The 14,065-nt window shown below is 33.3% G+C and overlaps 1 long non-coding RNA gene across 1 annotated transcript in view; it reads left to right on the top strand.

Annotated features, from left to right (window-relative positions):
- The window catches only part of LOC135221547 (uncharacterized), a 1,375-nt gene extending 394 nt beyond the window's left edge, over positions 1 to 981 (top strand). The window contains exons 2-3 of the long non-coding RNA XR_010316023.1: positions 21 to 183; positions 759 to 981. This is a non-coding gene — a long non-coding RNA (uncharacterized LOC135221547). The remainder of the gene's footprint in view (positions 1 to 20; positions 184 to 758) is intronic.
- Positions 982 to 14,065: the final 13,084 nt, after the last annotated feature.

Genomic DNA, 14,065 nt, shown 5'->3' with positions numbered 1-14,065 from the left:
ATAAGTTTTTTCTACTTCAGGTGTGTCCGTCCGTGTTAATGTCTTATTTATAGTTCATATCAAGCAGTGTATTCAATCCGTCCAGCTGGTTGATCTGTTTAGAGGATGGAATCTTGACTGAACGAATTCTACCCGCTTATATTTTTGAAGTGGATAGGTAAATCAAGAAGATAGAAGGGATCGGTGAGTGTTTTTCTGTTTGTATCTTTGCTCAAATTTTTAAAATCCTCACCCTAATAGAGTCGGTGTCCCTTTAGGGTGGAGGTACTCTTGAACTAGTTATGGATGGACGGAAGTCCTGCCATAATTAGTTCCTGGGAGGAAGATTTAGTTGGACTAAACCAGAGCTGGTGAGTTAATTGAAGGTTGATAGGTATTATTTTGCTATCAGATTTATCAGTTCATTATTATAGTAATTTCAATTATAAATTTTTGTTTTAAAAAGGCTTTGTATTAGATATTAAAGTTCTAGGCAAACACTCAAAAATTTCCTGTCACTTGATTAATAATTATAAATTTAATTTCAAACATTTAAAAGCGGAATGTTAATCTAGCAGACAGTTTCGCAGATTTAGTTTTAGTTTATATTACTCAAATCTTGTGCGGACAGGCTAACCATAATGGTTAGTGTAGAAGCTACTTTGGTTGCAATAACGAAGTCTTGATAACAAATCGAATATCTGTAACCTAATTGTTTTAGGATGAATGTTGTTTGTAAACTCGCTCTGGACCTGTCCTTAAGCTCTTCACTATTCCAGGTTGTTTGACGTTGGACTGGACTGACATGTCCTATACACTGAAACTATCCTAATTGCCAGAACGAGTGAACTAGTCTCGGAGGTTTGCTTTTCTGGACGCGAAGAAACCTTATGATCAACGGCCGTAAAACACTAGATGGTGCCGAGTTTCTAATGCTACCATGCATTTCACTTTTTCTCGACTGTTTTGGATAAGATTAATAGTGAACTGGTTTTAAAATAATGGTAAATATCTTTATCCTAAAAATCTATGTACGGTTAAGAGGTTGAAAATTATTTAGGTTATTTGAAGTTTTGAAGTTGGTGGCTCTCATTATCGGGAAGTTTGTTGGCTGCTGCAAAGTCCTTGTGAGATAGATTTTACAGTGAATTTAAATTTGGATGTACTTATACCTTAACGGCCGTTAAGGAAACTGTCGATTGTACTATGCTCTTGTCTCTGAGGAAGTAATTGAAGTAAATTATCCCTGAAGAAATTACTTAAAATAAATCGGCTACAAAGACAAGGGCATGGTTATGAGAAAGTGGACAGCTATATACTAAATACTAATATCAAATATACTAAATACTAATCTCAAATAGCTATAAACTATCTATTAGAGGGCAGGTATGAACTCTACTATTTGAGACAAATGACTAAGGCTTTATATAGAAATTCGAAAGATCATTGTATCCTGTAACCTGGTTTTATCTTAATTTCCAGGAGGTATGTAGGAAAACTAAATCCTACTGTGCTGTATAGATTTTTAATAAGTCTTGTACCTATAATCGAAAATACTTTTTGGTACAGTCCACAATTACTTCAGTTTTGTGGAGGAAGGTGGTTAAGCACTGTATCGTGTAGCAGAGTTAATCGGCCAAAGACTAGTTTCACTTTATTTGAAAACGCAACACTTAAGCTGGGTAACTGAAAGGCTAATGAAAGGAAGGCTTGGCAGGGTTACGTGGCTTTCGTACGAAAAAAATTTTGTAGAACATGACCGACTCCATTCTGTGCAGAGACCAAACTTCTCATAGTACAAAGAGATAAGAAATTTTTCTTAATAGCTTTAAGTTGCTCGTCATTGGGGCATATAAGATTTAAGTTCTTCGTTACAGTTTGTGTAATAGTGGTTAACATTTGAGGGGGGAAAAAACTGAAGTACATGGAAGACCTCTGTGGCGTTTCTCGATATTATTATAATGGGTCATTAGACCGTTTGTGTGAACAAGCAAGAAGTCGCTGACAGACAAGAATCCAGTCCTTAGTAGACAGAGCGACCATGTTGAGTTAGACTAGAGAGGAGTTGCCTATTAGGTGAATTAACTACGAATTTGCCTGATCGCTAGGTGGAACGGGAGAAAAACTGCCTCGTCACCAGGATTAAGTGGAATTTCTTGTATATAGATGGACCAGTTAAGTTTTGAGATGCTTTGGTCTCCTCTGTGAGCCATAACACAGATTGCTAGGTTGATTGAGTATCCGAATCAGATGTATAATTCTTAGTCCAGGACGAAGGAGAAGAGGTTGACGCAAAATGTCAGATATAAGGGGTGGCCGATTGCTGAATCGGAGGTGTTTTAAAAAGAGGTATTCCCATTTAGTGGTACATGAATTATATCGCAGCCATTATGATGAGATTTAAAGCACTATTGACTAGACCAACAGTAGGCATATGAATTAGCTATAGGTATATGAGTTAGAAATAAGATGACCATCAAAGTAGATTGCATTAAGGAAAATATAAAATGGTTAATGTATCAATTATCGCCGTAGTAAACTGTTTTTGTGTAGTTTTAACAAATTGTCTTAGATCGCTGAATCGACGATAAATTATAATAGGACTTAAACAGATTAGTTTTTCTGTTTAGAGAAATCAATAACTAGTTACTACAGAATAGTGGGGAAGACGTGAATTTTGCGTATTTTTGAAAAGTGTCTCTATTTGAATACGGTATTCGAATTTAATTTTACAATGTTTTCTTTGCAGAATTTACTATGGTTTACAATCGTTATAATTTCGTGTTGTTACAAGTTATTCTGTTCTTGCTAAAATGGCTAGTGGTAGATTTAATGTTATTATTTTATCTTTAAAAGATTGGTCTCATTCAATTCTAATATAAGTTTTTTTATTATCATTTATGACGACATCGAACTGTGCCCGATTGTAAAAATAGAGTGCTCTGCTCTAATGGTCAATGGCATGGGGAAATTTGTCTTGACCTGTATGGTCATGCCTCGTTGACCAGATAATTCTATGCACTGAATGACCTCAGGTCTCAGCGCTTGGCCTCTGGCCTAAATTTTATATTCCAATTCAAGTTTAAACTGTTTACGTGCAGACCCAATGGTTTTCTTTGTTACTCGAGGTAGGTCTCTAAGAAGCATTACTAGTGTAACAAACTGGTCCTTATATATAAAAGAACTCACCCCGTTCACGATATATTTTTTGTGTGTGTGTGTGTGTGTGTGTGTATCATGTGGTAGTTTGATTAAGATTTAATGACTGAAAACAAGTAAGAGCATTTTACGTTATCATAATAACCAAGGAGTACCTCCCACTAAAGTGTATTTGCATGACTTCGCAGAATATGCTAATTGTTCTGACCGGCTTAGCGTAATTGTTGAGTTAACTTTAGTTCATTTTCTCTTAAATGTAGTCTTTTTGTTTCAGTTATCAATGATCTAATAATCTGTACTTTTTTTTCAGGTACAGCCCGATGCATGACAACACCAACTTCCGCAGATGAAGTTTTCCGAGACCACAAATTATGTTGGAGAACTGACCGGAGTAAGTGGCGTTCATTTGGCTATAATATGCAGTAGAGCCCCGTTATAACCTGGATAATACATTCCAAGTCCCCGCCAGTGAGTTCAGGCTTGCATGCACAGGTAGACCTGCGAACGTACGTATATACATGAGTACTTACTAGTGGAGGCTTTTATGATTGTCTCCGGTTGCTAAAGTTTACAGGCTGACATATTGTACAAAAACAAATAAGAAATATTTTTAAGCAAATTATACAAAGTCAATATACTCGTAAACGCTACAGTATGTCATGACATATATATATATATATATATATATATATATATATATATATATATATATATATATATATATATATATGTGTATAATAATATATATATATTTAATATATAGCATATATACATATATACATATATACTATACATATACATACATATATATATATATATATATAATATATATATATATATATATATATATATATAATGTACTATATATATATAAATATATATATATATATGATATATATATATATGTGTGTGTGTGTGTGTGTGTGTGTGTGTATGTATGTATGTATGTATGTATGTAATCATATGAATGCTCTCAGGATTAAAAAGTAGAAGATTTTTACACCTACGCATATCGACATCCAACCCTTTCTACACAAACTGTCCATCCTCACTATAGATTCTTCTTAACGTATTCCAGTTTCTCTATTTTATCTTTTTATTCACTCTGCTACCTTAATTGTTTTACCTATTCTGTGACTTACCTCTTCTATCATTCTGCTATTTTTACTGTGTACTGTCAAATAACCTTACCAAGTTATGTCCTTTTTTTATCATCATTTTGGTTTTACTTTTACATATCATCATAGCCTTCACAAATTATTCTCACCAAAAGTATCACTGTAGAACTAACAATGAAAATGTACTTGACTTTTCGTGCCTTGTCCAATGTTCTTCCTAGATAGCTGATCTTTAATAAACCTGATTAACATCTGCATAATAAACATGAAACTTTGAAGTTTCAAACTAACTTGGGAAGCCGTATTGAATATTACTGCGGGAAAACTTATGTCTTACCTTTGGAAGATAATTAACCATAATTTGTTTATAAATCGATTATATGATATATTAGGCAAGAATTGTTACAGATTATAAAAATTAACTAATAAAAACTGCTAGCTTCTTCTATAAAGAAAAATAAAATAAACAGAATTGTAATATCAATTGGTTGAATCTGAAATAAATGGAAATTGCAAAATTTAAATTGGTATAAAAAAATGTCGAGGCACCTCATCTCATTTCCTTTGGACTTGTATACCTTCTTTATCTCTCATTTCCTACGTGCTCTGTCCTTCTTCTACAAATGCGGGAGCCAATTGACATTCAGCAATTTTCTCATTTCTTTCTTTCCATTCGCGTCCGTCCAAAGTCGCTCTTCATTTCTACGAAGGAAAATTCTCTCAAACCTTTTCGTTCATTAAACTTTTGAGTCTGTTTTTTTCTTCTTGTTTTTCTTTATCTCTTAAGGGGGTGAGAAAAATTCGAGTGACTTTTCTTCTCCCAGTTAGTTCAGTGTCTTTTGAATTCCACGACACCTTGAAATTATCACCATTAGATTCCATTTAAAAATGTTAACAAAGAATTCGTGATATTCCCTTTTCCATATAATTAAGTACATTCATATCCATCGACTAGGATAAAAAATGCCTCCGGTATATTTACCATGCGCCTAATCAGAGACAAGAAAAGACAACTAACTGACTCTTCCAAATACGTGAACTATTTTTTTCACTTTATTCTAACTTACCACTGAATTTAGCTTTCGAATAACATTACCTTCGTCGTGATCGCGTCCTCTTACATGAAAATACTGAATTCCTGAGTGCGTTGACTATAAAGAAATTTCAGTTATTTCATCCATTCCAATAACCAGAAATATATACCAGTTTATCAGTGTTGATCATGATTCCAGAGAGAGAGAGAGAGAGAGAGAGAGAGAGAGAGAGAGAGAGAGAGAGAGAGAGAGATGAACAGATATCAATAATTGTCACATCAGCGCATCATTTACCATGTCAAAACGTACAGTTTTCTTAACCAATGATTATAGTTACTTATACCACCATCAGTAAACCCTCAGAAGACAATAAGACAATAGTAGCAGTTAAATTTACGAAGAATACACCATACGTAAGCAACCACATTTAAATATTTAAATGTTATCAGAGCGAACTTACATAATACGAGAATAAATGAATATTTTGAGATAAAATAGTTGTAATCATTCTACGCTTCCTTAAAATTATCATTGAAATATTCTGCTCTCAGCGGTTAGCTGCCTGGAAATTCTTTGACCTTAAGCTACAAAAATCTTCCGCCCAGAGACCAAGAGGCGGTTAAATCCACGTCAATTCCAGCTCAGAAGCGTAGCAAAAGGAACAGAAATGAGGATGTGGGCAGTGGTGGATTGAAGGGGGAGGAGGACACCTGGCACCAACCCCCCTCCCGCATCCGGAGTCAAATAAAAAAAATGGACTAAGTTAATTATTATTTCATCAGCAAAAACAATAAAAACAACAACTACTACTACTGTGTATATATGTATGTATGTGCCTACATATATAAATATTGCTATGTATGTACCGTATGTGTGTACATGTTACACACACATACACACACACACACACACCCTAAACCCCTATGAAAGTTTTTTTCTAGATCCGACGCTTGATGTGGGCAATCAAATGATGTTCCATTCTTTTTTCCAGCGAGTGAGTTTGAACTTAAGTAAGTTCAATTCTTATTTCAGACGTTATATAAGTGCGAGGAGTGTCCTCGATTATTCTGTCGCGGAGGAAATTGGTTTTCTTTAGTGTAGAAGGTTATAACCAATAATCCATTGAGGAGAAATGTGACTCCCTCATCGAAGACGAACTCTGGAGATCAGGAAGACGCTTTTCGAATAAACTAACACGTCTTCACGACGAAGTAGGAAACATATTATATAATAAAACTTTTGACGCCTATTACAAATTTAATAAAAGTTCTGCAGGGTTTTGAAGGGATAGAAGGTCATGATAGATGACCTGTGTGACTTATCTGACAAATACCAGAAAGTTTGATTGACGTTGTTTATAAATATTACAGTTCACTGTCAGAATCCGTCGGTTTCCCGTTCAGTCATTAGTATCATATTGGTACCTTCTAATTCCATCTTAAATATATTTGATATTTTGTTCAAAACATGCTTTATTAAGAACGTAATAAAGGAAATGGGTAAAAAAAGAAAGTTGCGAGATTACCATATAATAAAATGTATGAAAAATGGGTACGGGTAAATGGATACTAAACGCTGTTATGCGTTTGGGTAACTGAATACATGAAGGTGAAACAAAATGCCTGTGCAATAGAGAGTCAATATGAAGTAAAAGTCGGAGGAATTCGTAGAACATTGAGAAAGCTAATGAAAGCGACCACTCACAGTGCAAAGAGAATCCCCGAAGGGGTTTAATGCCATTAGTGCACCTCACGAAGTGCACTGTAGGCATTACTAAAGGCTCTTTGCATTGCTCCTTCGGCCCCTAACTGCAACCACTTCCACTCCTTTTACTGTACCTCCATTCATATTATCTTTCTTCCATCTGACTTCCCGCTCTCTCTTAACAATTATTTCATGGTGCAACTGCGAGTTTACCTCCTGTTACACCTTCCAGACCTATCTACTCTCAATTTCCTCTCCAGCACTGAATGACCTCTAGGTGCCCCAGTGCTTGGCCTTTGGCCTAAACTATATATTTAATTCAATTCTAACAAGTTTAAAAAGCAAGATCCACCAGCAGTTGACTATATTAGAAATGAAATAAAGTGGTTATGAGGTATACACAAATGTTATAGATAGTGGACAGGAATTTTCAAAGGAAAGGGTCAGACTTTGAAATTCGAGACAATGTACCGCCGTGGAGCAGTGCCTATGGAATCGTCCAAGATCTGGCTGCTGAAAATAGCATGCGAGGGATTCCAGCGGCCAAAAACACTGAACAGGTTCTTTACTCTGAAATGGAGATACTGTTATTGTCTTTGCTCCTAACTAATATAAATCATTTTTTATTCATTCGGGCATGGGAAGGTGGCTGCCCTCTAACCTCTGATTCATTAGTAAGGAAGGTTAATCCTTCTCAGTCCTTTTCATCAATCATTAAGTGTTTACTGCATATTCATTAATGGTTATTAGAGCAAATGTACGCGAAAGTCCACATGAATATTAGACAACACACTCAATCAGGAGAGAGAGAGAGAGAGAGAGAGAGAGAGAGAGAGAGAGAGAGAGAGAGAGAGAGAATCCCAAGACGATTAAAGGGAAACCGAGGTGATTTATCTGGAATAAACATGGGTTCTTTGAAATATCTCACATGATTCAACATTCCTAGTACATTAATCGTGCGCCTATTAGAACAACGAGCTGTATAATATTTTGATGTGTTGGTGAGATAACACAAGAGTGGAAGTATATTTAATTATCGAGAATCTGAATTGGCCAGTTCGTAATATTTTCTACAATGAAGTCAATGGAGTAGTAGAATATTCATTACTTCAGCAACAAGAAACCTGGGTGCAATATAGTAGTATATGGTATGTATACGTATTCAAAAAGGGGAAAGCATATTTATATTGGGGGAAAAAATTGCGTTACAGGTATGGCAGTTTGTGAGCATTTTAATTTTTTGCAAGTTGGTGGAACAAGAATACAAAGCAACATAAAACAAGTTCTTTGCATAACAAAGTACTCAACGCACATGGAGACCGACGAGCATGATGACAGATATGCAATTAAAATCCAACACGAAAACGTCAGGGGCATCAGCAGTTTTTTACGTATAAAATTCTATTTGAACGAGACCCCATTAAGGCTCATACTGTGTGAATCTTTATTAGTGGAAAAACCTTCTGTTTGTTGGTTAATCTTAAATCATAATCATTGCACGTAAAGGAACATCCTTATTTGCAAAGTAGTGTAAAAGTGAACGCAGATGAATCATGTGCAAATGACTGTTGTTTTCAGATTCTGAAATAAATCACCTTTTGAATCTGATGACATTGAACAAAGGAAACTATTTGCCATGGTAGTAACTTTCAGGTAACATTATTACATCATACACAAACACAAACACAAACACAAACACACATATATATATATATCTAAATATATATAAAACATCCAGGATGTCCATGATATGAGATTGTAAAAAATGAATTTTTTTTTTCTAAGAAACGTTTTGCACATGAAATTCTCTGTGCATCATCAATAAACGGATGGTGTCTTAAGCAGCCTCTTTGAACAGGTTTTTACTTTGTTCTTTTATGTAATTTTAAGACTATTTTTAATATATGTGAATTGCTGTTTTTTGCACATTTATTGTATTTTATTTATAAATGTGTGTTTATGTTCTTTCAGACTGATAATGCACAGAGAATTTCATGTGCGAAACGTTTCTTAGAATAAATTGTCATTTTTACATCTCGTATCATGGACATCCCCTGGAGGCTTTATATGTGTATTTGCTGATCTGCTATATATATATATATATATATATATATATATATATATATATATATATATATCATTCGAGCTACAAATGTCTTTTAATACCTAATTCGCTCTACCTCGCAAATGATATATTTTTATATGCACCGAAGGGGAATTTTAAGTTTGATAAATAATTTCATCCCCTCATGGGATCAAACCACCGTCCGGTTCCCTGAGGGGACGAAATTATTGTCAACTAAAAATTCCCCTTCGGTACATATATGAAAATATATCAATTCCGTGGTAGAGCGAATTAGATATTAAAAGGACATTTGTAGCTCGAATGATAATATATGAATCACGGTGATGCGATAATTATTTCATATATATATATATATATATATATATATATATATATATGTATATATTTATATATATGTATATATATATATATATATTGAATATATATATATATATATATATATATATATATATATATATATATATTATATATCTTAAAGTCACTGGTAGTAAATAGTGGTGTTGATAGCCTTACCTCTTGCCGGTTAGAGACACATGCAAAACGCTGGATACCTCGGGGATGCTGAGATGAAATACAAATAGGAAACATGTCGTGTGCATAATTGAGTTCGTTGACGCATTCCAAAGACATAAGTTTATCACGGGAAAAGTTATCGAGTTTCATGTAAGTAGCATGCATGTATCTGTACAGAAAATGACATATAAGCTCTAGTATGTGAATTAACGGAGGAATTAGACGACAAACTGTCAAAGTGGACAGTAGTACTTTCGGCATAGAAGAGGCGTTGGAGGTCCGTCGGAGAAGGTAAAAGTGAAATGATATTCAATTTGGTTCTAGAGAAAAGGAAATGCGATGTGACACATTTTATGGACGAACTTTAATATTTAATTGTCTGGTAATTATATTCTCATTTTCAGATGAATTCGAAGTCATCATATAGAAAAATGGGAGTTCTCAAGACGTGTCTTAACTTATGATGACTATGAATTTTTGGAGAGAAAGGGATAAAAGGGGGTACTTGCTTAAATATGATTTTGGGAAGAATATGATAGTTTAACGTTTCCTTTTTTTAGTTACTGTTAACCCATTTTATTCCATTTTCAAGTTAGCTATTTTGAGAAATAAAAAGTTTATTTTTGTAATAGTGGGATTTTGAATATGCCTAGAGTTTAATATTTGACTTTCAGTTAGCTTCAGACGGCGACTCTTACAAGGAAGCATGAAAGGTAGGCCACGTTACCAAGTTGGGAGTTTTTTTCCATTTGTTTAAACGAGTGTCATTTTGACCTCGTAAGCTCTATATATATATATATATATATATATATATATATATATATATATATATATATATATATATATATATATATATATATATATATATATATATATATATATATATATATATATATAATATATATATATATATATATATATATATATATATATAGCTACCCCTGATTGCATAATTACTCGACAAGGAACATCAGGTTGGCGGAATGTGAAAGAAAAATCGAGTTTGTAACTAATTGTAAAAGACAGAAATACTAATCATGGCATTGCAATTTATTAAACAAATGAATATATATATATATATCTATATAACATAAATATGTAAATATATAATATATATAATTATATATTACTATTCTAATTATAATTATTATATATAATTATAAATATATATATATATAAATATTATATATAATATATATATAATATATATGTATATATATAATAATATATAATATATATAATTATTCAATTGTAAACAAACGCTGACTTCTCTACAGTGGTTTAATAAATTGCAATGCCATGCTTAGTATTTGTGTCTTTACAGTTAGTTGCCAAAACTCGATTTTTCTTTACACATTCCGCTAACTAGATGTTCCTTGTCGAGTAATTATGCAATAAAAGCTTGCAGTTCTTCCTCTTTCCTCGCCTATTTGCAAACCAGTCTTCCTCATAACACGCAATGAGTTATTCTCCCTAATTTAAGAATCCACAAACTCCGCTTCAGTGACATTTTTAGGTAATATAATTCTGTCACAAGACAGCGGCTTCGGGAAAGTAGGGGAGACTGGGGCTAGTTGGCTACAGAGGTAAGTTGGCACACTCAAAATAACTTTAAAGTTTACCATTGAAATGACTCTAATACATATACTGTGTAATTGCCACGTAGTTCCTCAGTTACAGCGACAAAATTTCTGTAGAGATGGACGTAGGAGCTCGAATTTATGAGACAAATTTTGATTTTGATGGTAGTAAGTAAATTTTTTTATCTCTCTGTTATTTGCTATAACATCTATACATTCATGAATGATTATTTTTCAGTTATATCATAGTTTTCCTTATGGTTTAAAGGTTCTATACCATTAAAATTAATCATTCAAGGCATCTTGGTGTGGAATGGTAAGCGTTTTTGTACCAAATGTAGGGATGGGGCAAATTGGCTCAAAACAAATGTGGGAAGTTGGCACGTGTACAGACTTCCTCACGTTATTTGATAACAATAGTAAGCCTATTTATTTATATAATTTACGTTTTGTTTCTGAATTTTTGGAAGGATAATGAGATTAGTGTCCTACCATTTCCTCCAAATTGCTCTCACAAGTTGCAGCCCCTGGATGTAAGTGTTAATAGACCTCTGAAGAAATGTGTTAATAGCATGCGATTCGAGGATGACTTGTAATCCAGGATCAAGTATGCCCATCTATGATATTCTTGGTAAAGTCTCCTCAGCTTTATCTCTAGCTGTCATTTATTCTGATGTTTTCAATGGGTTTAGGATTGATGGAATTTCACCATGGAATACAGAATATTTCAAAATTTTGATTTTACGGGTGGTTTATGTAACAGATTGAGAGATGTCCGAAAAGACACATGGGCTTCAGATCAGTCATCAGCGTGATACAGCGTTTAAGAACTGCTCCTGTTGATTCAGAAGAAAGCCCAGCTGAAGGCAACCTGTGTTTGGTAACCAAGCCAGGAGAGGTGTGGGTCCAGTGCGGGGCATGTAACATGTGGCAGCATGAAGACTACAGCCTACGATTTATTTGACACCTGCTACAGTTACAACTAGATGATGATCTGAAGTAATACTAATGCCTTATATTTTGTATTTTGGATATTCAGAGGGTATTTTTGCTATTTGATTTAAATGCAATGTAGTATTTTCTTTTAATTATCAATGTGCCAACTTACCCCATGTGTACCAACTTACCCCATATACGGGTGCAAGTTGGCACGAAAAAGTTATTTTTTTCTAAAACTTAGTTACCTTATGTTGAAAGCAAACAACAATTATTTTGCTATATTAAAAAGTCGAATGTTAATATTTTTCAATGGTGGTAAGAATTTTGCAAAAATGTTTGTTTTATATTCGCAATAACCAAAAATGTAAAAAGTGTGCCAACTAGCCCAGGTCTCCCCTAATGTAGGAACTACATTCATAGTAGGTGGCTGGGAGCCTAGTCCAGAAGCCTAGCAGGAATTTGGTAAAAAAAGAAAAAAAATAATAATAAGAGCAGCCAGGCAGATGAGTAATGAAAGGCATCAGGGGTTAAATTAATTAATCCTTCTTTCCGATTTATTACATCTGGGAAATTAATCCAGGGGAACGCTTGTTTACTTCCCAGGAGTTAATCTCATTTGATGGAATTTATTAATCGTCTGCAACAACCAGAGAAATTTTCTTTGTGTAAACTGCATGAAGAATAATTCTCTCAACACACATTTCCACCTCCCATCCAGTCTCCCCTCTCTCAATCCATCCCTTCCCCCACTTTTCTCTCAAGCATTGGAGTTGAATTTCCTCTTCCGTTAAATTTAATGAGAGGATATACCTTCCCTGGGTAAGCATGACTCTCACGGTTTCTTTCCAATCCCTTGAACGCGATTATTCTTCTGAGGTTACAAAAATGCAGGAGAGTAGCACACGGCCGCAGAAGCCAGTATGAAGGCCAGTAAGTGAACGAAAAATTTCAGCAGGGATTAATCCTGACCTAAATTTAGCTCCTTCACTTAATATCAAAAACAGTGACCCCCACCCCGTCAGAAAAAAAAAAATCATGTGCAACTGGAACAAGCACTGCAAGACTACGCCATCAAAGATTACGATGTTATACTTAATATTTTCATTTATTATCACGCTGAGTGATCACCTTCCCGAAAAATAGTGTAAATTATCAAAATCATGTACACTGAGAGTAAGAACTTTAAAGTCCATTACTGCAGAAGTGCTGTTTGTATTCAAATCTCAAAGTTAAATACCTAAAGCAGCATAATATCGTTATCCATTCAGAGGAAAGGTCACTCGTCAAGGATATTAATCCTCTGTAAATCTTGGATTAATTTACTCTATTTCTCTAAGTTTACGTTGACAATAATGCCATCTAACCAGGTCATATGCTAACACTCGATGGGAATAACAAATCAAATGCAATCAAACCCTTCCTCCAGGTGATAGGGAAGTGTATGTATGAAGACAATTTATCCAACCATTTGTTTCCATTGTGCTATGAATGCCAGCTTTTGCTCTCTAAGTGGAGGCATGATATTCATAAATTGTTAAATAAAAGAAAGGCAAGTTAATATCTTTTCATATAGAAAATCATTGGAAGTTTAAAGATTATATATATATATATAATATATATATATATATATATATATATATATATATATATATATATATATATACATATATATATATATATATATATATATATATATATAATATATATATAGATATGTAATAGATATATATATATATATATATATATATATATATATATATATATATATATATATATATATTTATATATATGCACACACACACACACACACACATATATATATATATAATATATATATATATATATATATATATATATATATACTATATATATATATATATATATATATATATATGTATATATATATATATAGTATATATATATATATATATATATATATATATATATATATAT

The sequence above is a fragment of the Macrobrachium nipponense genome, chromosome 2 (assembly GCF_015104395.2).
Source record: "Macrobrachium nipponense isolate FS-2020 chromosome 2, ASM1510439v2, whole genome shotgun sequence".
NCBI classification, from domain to species: Eukaryota; Metazoa; Arthropoda; class Malacostraca; order Decapoda; family Palaemonidae; genus Macrobrachium; species Macrobrachium nipponense.
Note: the sequence above shows the minus strand (reverse complement) of the source record. Positions and strands in the feature narration are given on the sequence as shown.